This window comes from Equus asinus, chromosome 9, assembly GCF_041296235.1.
Source record: "Equus asinus isolate D_3611 breed Donkey chromosome 9, EquAss-T2T_v2, whole genome shotgun sequence".
Lineage (NCBI taxonomy): Eukaryota > Metazoa > Chordata > Mammalia > Perissodactyla > Equidae > Equus > Equus asinus.
In genome coordinates, this window is record NC_091798.1 from 72,519,033 (window position 1) to 72,536,820 (window position 17,788).

Sequence of the window (17,788 nt, forward strand, 5' to 3'; positions counted from 1 at the left end):
AATAACCACATATCTCTAGATGCCCAGTGAGATTGCTAAAGGGATTTACATACAGGAGCTCTTGGTAGAACTGTGCTATAAAACTTACCTTGATTTATATTTCAGTCAAGAATAAATTATTTCCTTTTCAATACAGGCAGCTTCAGAGTATAAGAGAGTTGGGTGAAGAAAACAGGGAGACATTTTCTCTATATTTTCCTTACTTGTGACAGTCAAGACTTATTCCGTTTGGTTTGTTCTAAAATGTTACATAGCTGAATTGGATTTAATTCCATATTTTTTCTTTCAATTTAATTTTAGACTTCTTTTAATATCCAGAGAGTAGAAAACAATCAGTATACAAAAGAGATAAATTAATTATCTATAATCTTCACATATATAGCTTGCTTCAAATTCATATCCCGGTGCAATTCATAGGATGGCGTAATTGCTAGGATGTTCTGGGGAGAAGTTTTGAAGGGTTGCAAGCTCCTCCTTCAAGATCAACCTTGATGAACCTATCTATGTAAGTGAGAGAGAAGGATGCAAGAGATAATTAACAAAAAGAACCAAATATTAGAAACCTTTGGGGAAATGAAAGTTCTTGTGAGCTAGTCTCTGTGTTTATGTGTGTGTGGGGGGGGGTGGGTAGGGAAGAGTGTTCATGGCTGCAGCTTGGGGTGAAAGACATCTAGGGGCAGAAGTGAGTATTGAGTGAAGGGAATTCTTGAAGATTGGTGCTGCCCATATCTTCATACCATCATTGTCTTCTAATAATAATTTCCCGCCTCTTCACCACAGAAATTGGAAACAGCTGTCCAGGACTCCCATCTAGGACCTATCAGGCAGGGTAAAACTCTACTGGGATGAACAATTTTTAAAGCATTTTGAGACTGATTATACTGACTTGAATTCGTGTTCCACAAATGCATTATCTCCCCTTCACCTTTGGAGATATTGGATTACAACCTCAGGTGACTGTTTCCTTCCAAGTCTTCATAGTTCTAAGAATTTAATAGTGAATAATTGAACAGAGAAATTCTCTGTTGGAGTAAAATCAAAGGATGTTATCCTCACTGGGTCTATGGTGGTTGGGTCATCATCCTAAGACTAATTGCTTCCCCTCTCCAACTTGACTGGAAGAATAAGATTTGTGCCTAGCTTTATCCCCTCTTCAATATATTCGATGTTAGAGCAGCTGATCTGGTGGTGTGCTGGAAGCAGTTTGTACCTATTTCTGGTAACCAACTCTGAACTTCTCTTCCCAACCCTGAAATCAGTGACAACACTTCAGTAGTTTGATATCAGCCATGGTGGGAGTATTTACCTGCAGAAACTGGAAAACACTCCAAATCACATTTTTTTTTAAGGATTGCTAGCTTGCCAGAATACTACTTCTGATAATGAACTCAAAGGTAAAAATAATAGTCAACTGAGGAATGTAAATATAATAAAACAAAAACAACAAACTGAACTTATACCAATAGAAACAGAATTAATGGAACATTTTTTTAAATGAGTATAATGAATAGATTTAAAATAATAAAGGAAAGTGTAAGCAATAAGTTGTGTTTAAAGGAGAAGCTTTAAGAAGATATAGAACAGATAGCCTAAAAAGAAATGATATGAGCCTCTCAGAGGCAAGAACACAATGGATTAATATTTTAACGTATGGGAGGAAAATATAAAAACAGATAAACAATTTGAAACATTTTGAACCTGAAATTTTATATCCATACAAAATATTATTAAAATTCCAGAGTAGTATAAGAATATTCTCAAACAAGACCTCAGAATGTTTTATACAAATATATTTTGAAAATACTCTTGGAGGAGATATTCAAATAAGAGAAAAAAATCCAAGAAGAGGTAGCAGAAATTAAGAAAGTGAAGATGATCACATACTTTACGTATACTCAGTAGAGGTTTACTTTTAATATGTCTTATTGATGAAAAAACTAGATATGATAAAAAAGAAGAAATAAAATGTCTATTGAGAACTCACTGTCAACATTTCCACAAGGAAAGAGAAAAAGGAGGTGTAATTGTTGGAAAGATAGAGATCAATTTCTCATTATTTTCAAGTGATATAATAAAATACCTGGAAAAAAACTTGGTAAAATTAATAGGAAAAACTAGGTGAAACAATTATGTAATTCAAAGAATGTTGAAAAATACATGATCAAATAAAAATGATATTTTTATATGTCATCAGTAACAACTACAAAAATAGATCAAATGATATACAATTTGCAATAGGAACAAAAGATCTAAAATACAACAGAAATCTGCATATTAATAATATACAAAACTTCCTTAGAGAAGAGTGAAAATTGAATAAATAATACTTATAATGACCTAAATAATTGGAGAGATATTATGCTCTGGAGAGAAATTGCAAGTAGTGAAAATCAGCAAGGATATAGAAGACTTGAATAAAGCTATCAACTGACTTTAGTAAATTGACCCTGATAGAACACTCAACCCAACAATAACAAAACGCACATTCTTTTTAAGTGCACATGGAACATTTTACCAAGTAAAGCTGTATTCTGGGAATCAAAAGAAATTTCAGTAAATTAAAAATAATTCAAGCCACACAAAGTATGTTCTCTAATTACAATCGAATTGCATTAGAAATTAATATGTTATTGATCTCTGGAAAATTCTCAAGTATTTTCAAACTAAACAACTCATTTCTAAATAACCCACATGTCAAAGAAGAAACCAAAAGGGAAATTAGAATACATATTAATCTAAAATAAAATGGAAACACAACTTATCAGAACGTGTGGGATGCTGCTAAGATACTTCTTAAGAGAAAATATATAGTACCCAATTCCTGTATTTCAAGACAGAAATGTATGAAATTATTGACCTCAATTTCCATCTTAAGAACTTAGAAAAAGAAGAGCGAATGAAATCCAAAGTCAGGAAAACAAAAAGAGGAAATTTGGAAATCAAGGAAATAGAAATCAGGAAAACAGTAGAGAAACAAGGAAATAAAATGTCAATTATTTGAAAAGATCACTAAAATTGATAAACCTCAAACAAAACCATATTATTCTCCCAAGATTATGAGAATATATTTCATAACATGGATGAAATGGACCTATTCTTTGAAAGAAACTACCAAAACTAACTCAAGAAGACACAGATAACTGAGTAACCCTATATCCTACAAAGAGTTGAAATTTTAGTTAAAAGCCTTTCCCCCAAGAAAACTCAGGACCATATTTATGGAAGAAATAATAATAAAACACACACAAAGATATTAAAAGAATACTAAAACTTAATATCTCTTTAAACAAAGGTGCAAATATTATTTTAAAATTTTAATAAAATCCTACAAATATACAAAGGACAATACATCGTGACTTATTGACGTCTAGCTCAGGAATGCAAAGTTGGTTAACAGTAAAAGTCCAGTAATATAATTCACCATATTTGCAAACTGAAAAAAGAATCATCATATGATCATATAAATTACAAATGCAGAAAAAGCATTGTTAAAAATCCAACATCCATTCGTGGTCAAATCTCAGTAAACTAGAAAGTGAAGAGAATTTCCTCAAACTGATAAAGGGCATCTTAACACTTTCTCCTAAGGTCAGGAAGAATGCAAGAATGCCGGTACTCAGCACTTCTATTCACCACTGTGATGGAGTTTCTAGCTATTCTAATAAGGGAAGGAAAAGAAACAAAAGCAACGAGATAGGAAAGGGAAAATTTGGAAAGGGACATGAAGAAACTTTTAGGTGTGATGGATATTTTTACTATCTTGATTGTGGTGATGTTTTACATGTCAAAACCTATGAAGGTATACAATTTAAATATATACTGTTTCTTGTATGTCAGTTACATATCAATAAAACTGCTGAAAAACATTGAGATATCAGTGTATGGCCACTAGACAGTCAAAAAGTTAGAAAGCTGGATGATGCAATCTTTTGTTTGGGAACTAAGGATGTAGTAATTTTCATGCTTTGCTGTTTCCTGGAGCAAAAACTGGTAGTTCTTCATTAAATAAAATGCACATACTCTCTATAACACAGCAACTCTTCTGCAAGATATATATCTCAAACAAATTATCACATAAAACATGAGGGTATGAACAAGAATACTGATTGCAGTGTTGTTTGTTGTGATAGAAAGTTGGATGTAATGCAAGTGACCACCAGTGTGGCAGTACTTAGGAAAATGTGGCTGATGCACACAGTTCAATACTACATGGCAGCTGGAAGCAGCAGACTTGATAAGTATATTAATATAGAATGGAGTGAAATAAACAAGAAAAACCAAAGCAACAGACTGGAGGAACTTAGAAATAGAGTGTGGAATGAAACAAACAAACCAAAAAAACATTGCAAATTATTATGCAGGACCATTTGTGTTAGTAAAACTTTTACTAAACTAAAAAAAAAGGATGTATTTTAGCATGATACATACCAACAGAAGGATGCACACTGAACACATTAACATGGCTGCTTCATTGGAGTGGTTAGGATCAGGGACTAGTCAATGGAGAGAAAAGTCCAGAGTAAATAAATAAATGAATTTGAAAAAACAAAAATGATAAAGGTGTTGAACAAATTATTATAATATTCTATGAACTATGTAATTAACTCAAACCTTTATATGTACATTAAAAATAATAATTAAAACAAAATAAAATATTAATTGCTCCCACATGTCCAGAAACTACTGAGGTATTACAGACCTGGTCGTAGCCATTACAAATCAACTGATTGTGGATTGGCCTTGTTTCACTGGTCCCATTTTTGCCACTTTCTAGTTGTTTGGCAACCCCAGATCGGGCAGGGCAAATGAGTTCACAGCTTGGTGCAGTAAGCAGTGTGAGAAGTCCCTAAAGGGACTTAGCATAGCTAGATTGGCCCTCTGCCAGGGAAACATGCTAGGGCCAGGAAGGGTCTTGTGCAGATACTGTTAATGAGATTAACAATCCATGCTGGAACTTCTCAAAATGTTCCTATACTCGGGCCAATACACATTTCTTTTATTAAAGATCCAGATGCAAGAGAGGAAATCTTGGTGTAAATAAATGCTTCAAATAGGAATAGTCCCTATAGAAGTGGAGACAAATGAAGGAAGCTGGGGAATCCAGAACAAAAGGACTCTCTTCATTTCCCCCACTGTTGACTGCCAGAACAGTGAGAAAATTAGAAAGAGCCAGGAAAGACTTCTAACTCAGTAGAGGTATGCCAAGCTCACAAAAAGGCTTAAAGAAACAGAGAGGGAAAGGGGCTCTTTGTCTTTTTTCCATTGGCTAGTGGAATTTGAGTTACATGAAAACTCTGACGGTGTAGATTTTTTGGTTACTGTGTCACAGCTGCCACTGAATATTCTCAGTTAAATCCCAAGGGAAATAACTGAGCTGTCCAGGAACAGTGATGATCAGCAGCATTCAGCATTCAGAACTTCTGTGAGAATGTTCTTCCTTTCACCTCCTTCTCTTCCTCCACAACTTCCTTGATAAAGGGGATTAAGGACTGGGCTTCTTTATGAAAGGCTCGCTCCTCTAGGAATATTGTAAAAGGTAAAATCTTGCATATTGTCAGTGATAAGATGTCCACAAAAAAAAGGATATGGAATACGGAATTAAAGGCTTAATAAGTAGGAGTAGGATGATAGTAGAGGAGGTGGATAGTGGGATTAAGGAAAAGAGCCTATCTTTGCTGAATTTCCATGAAAAATTAGCTAAAATACAATGTGGGATATGAGGAAATTGTTAAAGGGATATAAGCCAGAGTGTTGGGCATGTGTCACTCAAGTTTTAAAATATTGAGTAAATATGATCTGAAATGTGTGCACTAAATCTCTTTCCTCGCAAGCCACAGTATCCTCAAGACTGGAAAAAGTGTGAAAGTTGTGAGAGCTGATTTGTTTAAAATTATCATTCAGAGAGGTCAGAGGGTACAGTGTACTTCAATGTGAGCAAGACTTAGTAACACAAAATTCCTCTCAGAAAAATTAAGCAAATTCTTTTATAAATATCTTCTTAAAACTTATGAGGGCGTGTGCCAAATAAAGTGAGATATTTGATAAGGATATGTGAGAACTCTAAAAACTTTCACCTGGACCATTTTCAGGTTGCTTATGACACTATAGTCAAAATGGTCTCAGAATAATCTAATTCTATTGTCATATATATCACATATAACATATATCATATATATATATATATAAAAATTGATATTCCTACTATCTTTTCATTCTCTTTCTTTTTAGGCATTTGGATTGTGTTGCTGCCTCTACACCCTGACATAGAAATTACATCTGTTTTGTGAAATACATGTTATAGTCCACAATCTACACACAATGCTTTTCTCTTTTTCACATGAGGTGGGTAAGATGGACTTTATCTGTATAGGTACAAACCATTATTTCAGCAACAATAATTAAGAACATTTAGTTGGTCAAATGCAAATAAAAAGTTCTTTTTAAAAAATATTCTCCTTTATGCCAAAAAGACAGTAATGCTGAATTTGTAGTTCTGTCATATATTTTTAAAAGTTTGTATTATGGGTGTTAAGAAAGCAAATTGAATAGGTAATCTGCAAGTTTTGGCCTACATGTTCAGTTGATAGTCAGATGAATATTTTAACTTTTTAGTAGGACTGAGATACAATAAATACCCATTATAAAAGGGCAAGTTGAGGGTCTTCAACACATTTATGATAAGAAAAAAGGTTTGTTATATTTGTTTGTAATTATTCAGGCGTTCTTGCCACTTTGCTCCAGGAATAGAATGGTAAATTCTCAAATCTATATATAAACTCGTTAATTATTTTGGCTAGGTGGCTTTCTGTGCCGCCATCTAAGAATATCAACATAGTTAAAGTTAGATCTGCAACTGGTTTACTGCTTTTTCTTCCTCTATTTTCATTTAATAGATTTTTCATACTCAAAATATCCATGACATTTCTTGGTGGATTATGATTATGATTACATCTGACCACCTTTGTGTAATGATTCTGATGAGGTTATCTTTTGTATTTGCATAGAATAACACAACCAGGGCATTGTGAACAATGTTTCGAAGTTTCAGTTTAAAGTATACTGTAATTACTTTACAATTATCTACATGTCGTTATGGAGATTAAAAATTTTTAGAAAGCATACAAAACTGTCAATTGCTATGTAAGAGAGATTTTTTTTAAATAGAATGCCTCTAACTGATATTAGATTATACTGTATCTATGTATGTGTTATATACATATATATGTACGTAAATATATTGATACACAGTTTTTATTCCTTTTCCTCTAAGGAAATTGGGCTCTTTATTGTTATTGTTTTATTCACTGCTTTATCCCCACATTTAAAAAAAAATTCCTGAAATTCAATAATATGTTGTATTAATGGATACTGAATCAATTAGTTAACTAACCATGGCAATTTGCTAGTATCCTTCAGCAATAGTTATGGGAATAGGAAAGTTAAGTTTGTTGGTATCAAAATGAGAAGTACAAGCTTAGTTTCCCCACCCTGGGATCGCTGAGATATCCATGCTGAAATGAGGAGGAGGAAGAGGGGGAGGAGGAGCAGAATGAATAAGCAGCGGAGGAGGGGTCTTCTATCCAGGAATCACAGACCCCTAAAGGGGACTGTTTCAGGCTTACTCACCTCCCTCTTCTAGGGAAAACTGGACATCGTAGTTGCCATGTGTAGTCATATATGAGCTCCGCCTAACCCACGGTACAAAAGTTTGGGCACATTTCTTAACTTCCATAAACCTTACTTTTCTCAGTTGAGAAACAGAGATGAAGATAGTTCCTACCCCCTAAATGCTACTGTAAAGATTAAATAAGAGAGAAGAGCACTTAGCCCAGTACTTATGGAGAGAGTGCTCAAAAAATGACTGTAGGTAGATCCATGGATTTACTTGGCAGCATAAAGTACAGACTAGATCAGTAAATCATGCAAATCAGAAACCATGTGGGAGATTAAAAAAGGGCTAAGAGAATTCGTAAAAGACAGGGAGAACAAGATGACAGCCTGTAATAGAGATCCAAGAAACATTAGTGAGCAGTCATGCGTGTCGTGAGTACCATGGTAGAGCCTGGCCTACCCACTGAGAGTTAAAGGAAAATAATGGCAGCTCTCGAGAAAGTAGGCAGTCACCATGGCAGTGATGTTGGCCCAGAGTGAACTGAAATGAACAAAGTGGGGACTAGAGCCATATGTTTATGTTTTAAATTTATGAATATGATACTCTTAAAGTGCCAGACTTCATTCTAAGCACTTTACAACTAAGAATCCATTTCATTTTCATATAACCCTATGAGGTAGGATGATTATTAGTATCTTTATTTTACAAATGAGAAAACTGAGGTACAGAGGGATTAAGTGACTTGCCCAGGGCCACACAGCTAGTGACAGAGGAGCTGGGGATTGCAATCTGGCTGTTTGGCTGCAGAGTCCAGAGTCTCTGTCACACAGCTGTGCTGCTGCTTTTGTTGAGCTCCAAATACCACAACTGGATTTCTAGACCAGAAACTATGGCAACTGGTAATGAAACACATTGTGTTGCTTCGAAATTTATTTTGCTCCTCCTCACGACTGAGTTTAGAGGTAGTGGACAGAGGTGATTACACGTTAAAGGCCCAGTGTCTCAGATATGTGCAGAGTATGTTTCAAGAATCTGTAAGCACTGCAGGACCGAAGAGATTGTCAGGCCATTGAAGAATGTTATTTCATTAGATAGGTAATTCTATGTTGCAAGTTTTAAAATAACTGTACATTATTTGTGTATTCTGTATATTAGCAAGTATTGTGTTTTTTTAAAAAAACAACTGTAATATTTTCTATTGCAAATACTTTTATTAACATTCACAGTTTATAAATACCTTATTGCCTTTCATGAGCTGTAGGCAGTTGCATCAAGGTCATATATACCAAAAGTAGAATTAAGTGAATTAAAATTTATAAAAGAAAGTCAATTGCATAACGTCAGTATGAAATTGATGCCTACTATCACTCACTTAAAACTGATCATTGTTTTCTGTGCATTCAAGATTATGTAAAGGCATATTAGAAATTGATTTTCAAAACCCAAGATGCTTGTATTTCCCTGAGTTCATGGTTAACCAGAAATATAAAATGCTATCTTTTGTGGTCTGTTATCCATTCTGATTCCCCCTACCCAGATTCTTGGGAATGTCTGAAATAAAGAAAGATTTCTGTAAACTTCCTCTTTGTGAGATTGTAGAAATAGAAGTTTGAAAGTGTTTGCCATAGAGCAAACTAAAAGCCAGTAAATGATATAGGAAAGCTGAAATTCTCTACCCAAATCTTTGTTTAGGAATGCCTTTTGCCCCAGTTAAATCGCTGAAATCCCTGGGTGTCTTCACTTTGTCTCCTGCACTGGCTTGCATTTTGCACTCCCATCTTTTCACATTCTCCAGGGACTTAATAATCTGAATCAACTTCAGGTTGAGTGAAATAAGAGAAAACTCTAGGGGCTGGCCCCATAGCGCAGCAGTTAAGTTCGAATGTTCCACTTCTCGGCGGCCTGGGGTTTGCCTGTTCAGATCCCGGGTGCGGACATGGCACCGCTTGGCACACCATGCTGTGGTAGGCATCCCACATACAAAGTAGAGGAAGATGGGCACGGATGTTAGCTCAGGGCCAGGATTCCTCAGCAAAAAAGAGGAGGACTGGCAGTAGTTGGCTCAGGGCTAATCTTCCTCAAAAAAAAAGAGAGAGAGAGAAAACTCTACTTCTCTGGCGCACCCCAAGTTATATCCCGGCCCTGTAAGTTAGTAGAAAAAACAAAAACAAACAAAACCCAAAAACAAGTAACAGCACATGGTTTCTTGCATAAAATCCTTTTCTTTTTAATGCAATGTCGTTTCTTTCTCACTACCCTGTTTTGTGGGCAAAGAATCGCTTCCACTTTTTCAATCAGCCTAATTAACTAGCAACTTATTTCCCATTCTTTTGCCTTTGAACTTTAGACTAATACAAATGAAAATATAACCTGGATTAAAGTGGTTTCCTAAATCAGATATTTTATTTAGGATTAAACCAGAGGGCACTAATTTATCAAATCCATGGCTTTGTCATGAAGAAAAGCTCTAATTTTATTATATTTTTTAAAAATTAACATTGTAATTATAAAGACATCTAAGTGTTTTATTCTCTTTCCTGATGTTTTTGGTCCATGAACCAGGCAAGACTGGGTAAAAGTGTTCCCAATCCAGGAGGATGTCACTCCAGCTGCAATGTATAGTTCTCAATTATTCTGAATCAAATGCATTCACTTTCTACTTATGTTTAGAAATGAGGCATATATTGTTAAGCAAGCATTTAAAATACAGTTACAAAAATCATCAGTACAATCTGATAAATCATGTGAATTTTCAGCTCATTCCCCCTCTTTTTTCTATGTAGCAAACATGATGCTTTTCTAGGAGTCATTGTTTAGGGACTGACTCTACCATTCTAATTCTACATCCTAAACAAAGGTTTCAGTGAGGCTCCTTTTCCAACCTATAAAATATGAAAATAGGCACCAGCCCAGTGGCTTAGGGGTTAAGTTCGCACACTCTGCTTCAGCAACCTGGAGTTTGCCGGCTTGGATCCCGGGTGTGGACCTACATACTGCTCATCCACCCATGCTGTGGCAGCTTCCCACATACAAAATAAAGGAAGATTGGCACAGATGTTAGCTCAGGGACAATCTTCCTCAAGCAAAAAAGAGAAGATTGGCAACAGATGTTAGCTCATAGCCAATCATCCTCACAAAAAAGAAAAGAAAATAGTTTTTTATTCTACCTAACATAATCCCATTTTTTAAAAGAAAATTCTATTGGAGTATGTATAATACATGCAGAAAAATACACACATCACAAGTGTTCAGCTCAATAGATTTTCTCAAAGTGAATGCACCCTGGAACCACAAGCTTGGTAGACATAGAAAATTAATGCACCCAGACGCTCCTTCTTATGTACTTCTCTTCCCCAAAGGGCTCGATATCCTGACTTCTCTCACCATTGTTTAGATTTACCAGTTTTGCATCATTTATTTGTCTAGCTGTTTTCAGTTAAATTTATGTTTGTGAGATTCCTCTGTGTCATTCATACATTGTGAAAAAGTTTACTCATTCATTCTCATTAATGTACATAGTTCCACTGCCTTGGTATACCAATGTTCTTTTAATCACCCTACCTGACATGGTTAATCTTTTTATTTTCGTCATTCTCATAGTGTGTTATACTATCTCATGTGGCCACTGAGTTGTTTAGAAGAGTGAATGTAGTTTTACAAAAGCAAAGCCTGGTTGCTACAACTTGAATATGATTTGAATAGACTTCATTCATCAAATATTTACCATGTTCTTCAAATGAACAAGGCATTTTTCTAGACTCAGGTATTAGAGTGCTGAATTGGACTAGCATGCTTAGAACTTCAATTGTGAGAGAGAGAAGACAAACAGTTTACAAGTAAACAACAAAATATCAAATAGAGACAAGTGATATAAATAAAACGAAGCGGTTTCATCAGGGAGTTACAGTTTATTTATTAATCATGAGATGTAATTTATTTTAGGCAAAGCTTTAAACAATTTTGACAGTTTAAAATTTCGATAAATATGAATCCTATTACACTCATTAATTGGACCAGGAAGAAAATTAGAATATCCTTCCTGCTGAAACTGAAATCTCTGAACCCTTCTTTTGACTTTTCAAGACTTTCAGACTAAGAGGAACTCAGAATCTCCTCTTTAATTTTTAACTGAATTTCAGACTTTAATGTAAGTATTGGCTACGATTTGTACATATTTTCTTATCTTTAAGTTGTTCACTTATGTTAGTTTATTCCTCAGATCCAAAGAGATTTTATCTTCCAACATTTTGAACCAATTTCCTTTAAGTGTCTTTACCTGCAATCTAAATATTTTCAATAAATATTCTCAATGACCAATGTGCCAATGGCTCACCTTAAATTTGTATATATGTGTATGTATGCGTGTGTGTGATCCCTATTGAATTAACTATATGGTAGTTTCCAAAGCTTTAAATTAATGTTTCATTCATAAGCATTATTTTTAATTTTTGAATATCTCAAGTTGTTTTGCTAATTCATCTGATGTTTTCATCACCTTAAGTTTACATACCAATATACAATGCATAAATGCAAAGCAATAGAAAAGATGCATTAAAACACACAAATCGAGGCTGTATTGTATATATTTGCACTTTAAAATATCTGTCCCTGTTGGGCTCAGTTTTGATCAGTATAAGAATATACAGATAATTAATTTAAACATGTATTAATCTTTTCTTGATATTCTCAACAATATATACTATATTTATTGTTCCTATGAATTTAATTAATTAAATGAGTATTTTCTATTTTCACTGTTTACAAACTCATTGTTTTTTCATTTAGTATACATTTGGTTTATGTATGGATTTTGAAAAATTTAGCATATATAATGTTATGATATTTAAAATATGCACTTTATTTTTCATAACTGCCATTTGTTATACTACTGTATCTTAAAATTAATTGATATACAGCTATCTTTGGACTAATTTTAAAAAGGTTTTATGATTTATTTTTAAAGCATTGATTTTCATATGCTTGCAAATAAATTGCTATAGAGTTAAAAATAGCATTATCTGTTTATTGAATAAAGTTTAGGAAATATGAACATACAACAAAACATAAAGAATTGTTCATCAGTTCTTCAACCAGTTGTCATCACTCTTAAATACTGGTGTATTACTTCAGTTATTCTATACTTCTTAAAATTTTGACTAATAAAACACTTATTTAAAATAAGGTTTCTTTTCCTAAAGCACTCAAGCTGTCTAAGAACCTCCTGAGGTTGTGATGTGTTTCTTTTTTGGAGCTATAGCTTTGAAAAGAACCCCAAGGGTAATGAGTTAATGAGATTTGAAACTGTTCACCCAAATTGCTTTATATATAGCACTAATCTACCTCCAAACACATTGTTATCTTATTTTTATATGTAGTATATGATTTGAATGTTTTCATTATGTAGCCTAATAACATCATCTAAAAATTGATATTTAAAGTGGTTTATACATTTCTAAGTTGGGTATTTATATTTTTGCTCTTTGAATTCTGAAAACTTTGGATGTTTATGTTTTATTTGATTTTTAATTTTTAAAATTTGGATTGCCATTGTTAAAGTCATACTGCAATTGATTTTTTTCTTACATGTGGGCATATATAGCAAAAATGAATTGACCATCTCTGTGCCTGAAATTGATCTAAATGCTGAAAAAGAAATTAATAAAACAGAAAACAGCCCTCAATTCAGTTGCATCAAGTTGGGTTTGTGTGTGTATTTAGTGGTAAAGATGCTGGAATAGGTGAGCTCTTTCACAAACATTCTTTGGTAAAAAACAAAAGCAACAACAGCAAAAACTGAAAGCGGGCATATGTATGTTATAAAGACAATTTCAAATACAAAGAAAAGGGGAATGATATTATCAGAGGAGCATGAAGGAGACAAAGAAATCCCAGAGAAGGGGGGAAAATACTGAAAGAAAATCCAGTGTTTGTAAAAAATGAAACATTTCATTTCTACAAGTCCTGATGGGCAGATGAATCTTATGTTTCAGGCTTTATTTGTTCAAAAGCTAAAGTGATTTTAGGCTGTATTAGCATAAACCTAAATTATGGTAGCTCCATTGCAACTCGGCACTATCAGATTGCTGGAGCACTAGGGTTCAGTTCTGCATGCCACCTTTTAATATTATCTAGGTACAAAGGACTATGAATAGATGGTGTGACCCAGATAGGGGAGGATCTAGATTCAACAATGCATGAAGAACAGTTCAAAGGAGGTGAATATTTACTCTAAAAAATAGTTGAATGCAACACAAAATTCTCTGAAATCCAAAATGTCTATTCTTCCAATGAAGAAAAACGTGTTATAATTATTGTTATTATTATAATTATTATTTTTCTGAAGGCAGAATTATATTCTTTTATAAAGAATATAATAATATTCTTTTATAGAAAATTATGTATTCTTTTATTAAAAATGTGTGACTTTGAATGAATAAAAGGAATCCCACATACTCTCAGTGATTCTGACCAAGTCATCACAGAAAACCACTCTGATTAACATTTACAGACCCCTGAACAATTTTTGGAAAATCGTTTTTGAATGTTTAAATTTCCTGCAAAGAGAATCTACAAATGAAGAGTGATAACTCTGGGAAGAATTAGTTAAAAGTTTCTAAATAATAAGGGGGAAAGGAAGAAGAAGAACAACAATAACACTGTTATATTATTAAAACAGAAAATAAGTATTTTTACCCAAAAGTGATAGTCTGAAGAAATATGTTTGTCCTTCAGTAGGCTCAAATTGAAAAGCCAAACCTAGACCTAAACTGCATTTTCCTCATTAGTTCAGAAACGCAGAATCAAGATAAGGTAACAAAAGCCCTGGAAAGATATTGATTTAGACCCTACAAGTTAATTTAAAGATAAGATGGATAGAAAAAACAGCTTAAAAAAGTAGGATAAACCAGAGAAATTGTAGTTTGTCCTTTATTTGTCCTTTCTGAATGTAGAACTGTAGAAAATGAAAATCTTTGTATTTTTGTATTTATATATAAAATATCAAAATAGGTGTGATTTATTGGTTTAAATTTTATACATGTAATATAAATGTAAACAGGCTACAGTTCATTCAATTTAACCAACCCACACATGTTCGGCATACAATATATGCCATTTTATAGGGTCTTTGCAAAGTTAGTTCATATTTCATGAGAGGAAATATTTTTTGGTTTATGAAATTTCTTTTCTCCAATGTTTTTTAAGGTTAAATTTTTATAAAAAGACTATAAGCAGTAATTTTAAATCATGTCAGACTAAGTGTTTTCTTTATCAACTCTCTTTTAGTCAATATTTGAAAGATAAAAATCCTGTAGAAAAGTGTCCACTTATAGACTCCTTCAGAAGTAAAGTTTATCAGATGAATGTAAAAACCGGTCAAATCAAAGCCCATGTGCATGAAGTTGTATTGTTTCTCTACTAACCATAATTATTATTGACTGAGAAAAGAGGCTAGTTTAAGGTACTTATTTAATGTGTTCATTAGTCATTCAGGGGCTACTACATTATAGAACACCCACACGCCAATGCCTTTGATAGAGATGCAGAGGAATTCCTTACCATCAGAAAGCTAAATTCTAATAAATGCAGTAGATTAATAAAAAGACATGACAATGTCTTTTGAGATATATATACACATAGATTTGTGGGAGCAGAGAAGGGCGGGGCACCCAACACAGCCTGGGAGATCAGAGGGGGTTTAATTCAATAAGGCCCCATAGAGACAGTGTGGTTTTAGCTGGATCTGGGAAGACAAATGGACAAAACAAAGAACAATGTTTCAGGAAGAGAAAACAATGCCAACATAAAAGGGTGAGAGGAAGTAGACATTTAGGGAAGAAGAAACAATTAGCAAGGTCAAATTCCAGGGTACAGAAGTTGAATAAAAAGTGTTAAGTCTAGAAAGTAGGCCATGACTTAAAAATAGAAGACTCAGCATGCAATGTCAAGGAGATGAAGCTTCTTCGGTAGTTGTTGGGTGATCACTGAGGGAATAAAGAGAGACAATCTATTTTGCATTAAAGTTCTTTCTATTTGTGTGGGGTATGTACTTGAAGTGTACAGGACTAGAGAAGTTGACATCAGTGAGGAAGTCTCTCTTTGACCTAGTGTAGAAACAATAAAGACTATAATGAGGCAGAGTCAATAGAGATTATAAAATTAGATGCATTTTTGATATAATTAGAGGTCCAAATGAAAATATTTAAGGAGTGATGTATGACAGCATTGCAAATAGGATTCTCTGAGGGGCAGACTTTGAGACAATTAAGTGTACAGCATGTTTATTAAGGATAGTGATGGTATCAGTACCTTTAGAAAAAGGAAAGAGGAAGTAGGGTTGGGCAGACAGAGAAATCCAGCTGTGAGATAGTCCAAACAGTCTCAGCAGACCAAAAGGAGCGTGCTGAGGCTGAAATTACTGGTCAGAGATGTCCTGTATTGGGCTAAAATGAGTGAGTTTCTATACTCTCTATAGAGTTAGTCATTGGATGTGGGCAACACTCCCCACAGCATGACTTTGGCTGAGCCAGCACACTGATGCCAATGCAATCCCTGAAGGGGCCAACAGCTGAAGACTGTTGACAGCCTTTCTAGTACCTGGGAAACAAGACTGTCTTTGCAGGGAGATTTGGGATGTGGAACATATCCAAGGCCATTACGGTAGGTGTAAGGGAGGAAGAGCATCCAAGGTTGATTCCAACATTTACAGCTTGAGAAAATGATTCTAGAATGATTCAATAAAAGACATTTGTAGAAAGAATGACTGTGTATTGGTGGGAGAATTTGTCTGGATTGGAGAATTCAGTTTCAGACCCGCTGAATTTGACTGAATATTTTTAGGTAAAATTATTTAGTTTTTATGATATCTTTGCAATGGGCCACATCTCTGCATATGCCTGTTAGTTTAATTTTGTTAAATAAATATCAATTGTCAGCCAGTATAAATAAATGTGTTAGTAATACATACGTCAAGAAAAGTGACTGAAACTGAAATGCATCACATTTACTGGAAAAACAAAGCTAACTACGTGCCCTAGATGGGAAGGAGTTGATAACATCTTCCTCATTGAAAAATAGCAGGTTAGTTTCCACAAACAGTGACATATTATGAGAAATTATTCAAATAAATATTAATGTAAAAATACAAAGTAGCAAATGCCGTGTATTAAGAAATGAAATAAAATGAAATTAATAAACAGTTTTTTTTTTCTAAAAATAGCTGTAGTTCACTGGAGGTTTTTAATACTACAGCTGTTTACAAAATCATCTTCAAGAACTCCATACGGAAAGTGACTATTTTTTAGAGCTCTGTCGTGACGTTTCATGAGATTTGGCATGATACCTTATAATAACTTCATTTTCCTCACAGGAAGAAAAAAATGAGGCTACTGCACAGTAAGAATTTGCAGTAAATCTTATAAGAACTCAGTGGCTCGGCGTTTATTGCCCATCGCTTCCTTTTGATTTAGCAGGTCTGCCCTTCGATATTTCTTTTCTCCAAATACTTGCCCAACTCTGTTTTTAAAACAATTTATACTGGTGGCACATTTTACAGCCTTTGGTAGTTTGTGGCATATGTTATTGTGTCAGAATGGTCCCACTCTAGTATATTTAGAGAAACTTCTGGACATCTTTGGTAAAACTCAATTATTTAAAGGTCTACATCTCCAAGAAAGAAGGGCATGGTACCATCTAGTGTTATCCCAGGAGGGGAGTTTTTCTTTAAATGTTGCTATATGTTTCACTTTCACTTTGAAGTAAAACAATATCTGGAAGAGGACTTGTTGGAATTTTTGTTCTTTATTTTTAAACTGTTGGATGGGATGAATGCTAAATTAAAAAGACCTGCATTATAGAAGTAAAATATCTAGTAATTTTTACCATAGGCTTGAATTCCAACATTTCTAAGAGTGACTTAAGTTCGTTATATCTTGAACTAAAACTTAACGCTTATTTTTGAGAGTTGCCATTTTCTATTTGCGTGTACGTATTTCTTTCATATTTCTAAATATCCAGTGAAGTTTTGATGTGTTAGTTATCAGAAGATGACTCATAGCTATTCAAGATTTTCCATTAAATTCTATTTAAATCGTTCTAGTAATAGAACTTGATTTGACTTAAATGAAATAGTTCTAATATTTCAGAATTTTAAATAGACATTTATTAAAAGATGGCAGT

At 33.9% G+C, this 17,788-nt stretch overlaps 1 long non-coding RNA gene across 3 annotated transcripts in view; it reads left to right on the forward strand.

Moving 5' to 3' along the window:
* Window positions 1–17,788, forward strand: part of LOC123289813 (uncharacterized) — a 329,460-nt gene that overhangs the window by 293,695 nt on the left and 17,977 nt on the right. For all 3 annotated transcript variants that reach the window (XR_011505928.1, XR_011505929.1, XR_011505930.1), the window contains one exon: window positions 6,229–6,342. This is a non-coding gene — a long non-coding RNA (uncharacterized lncRNA). The remainder of the gene's footprint in view (window positions 1–6,228; window positions 6,343–17,788) is intronic.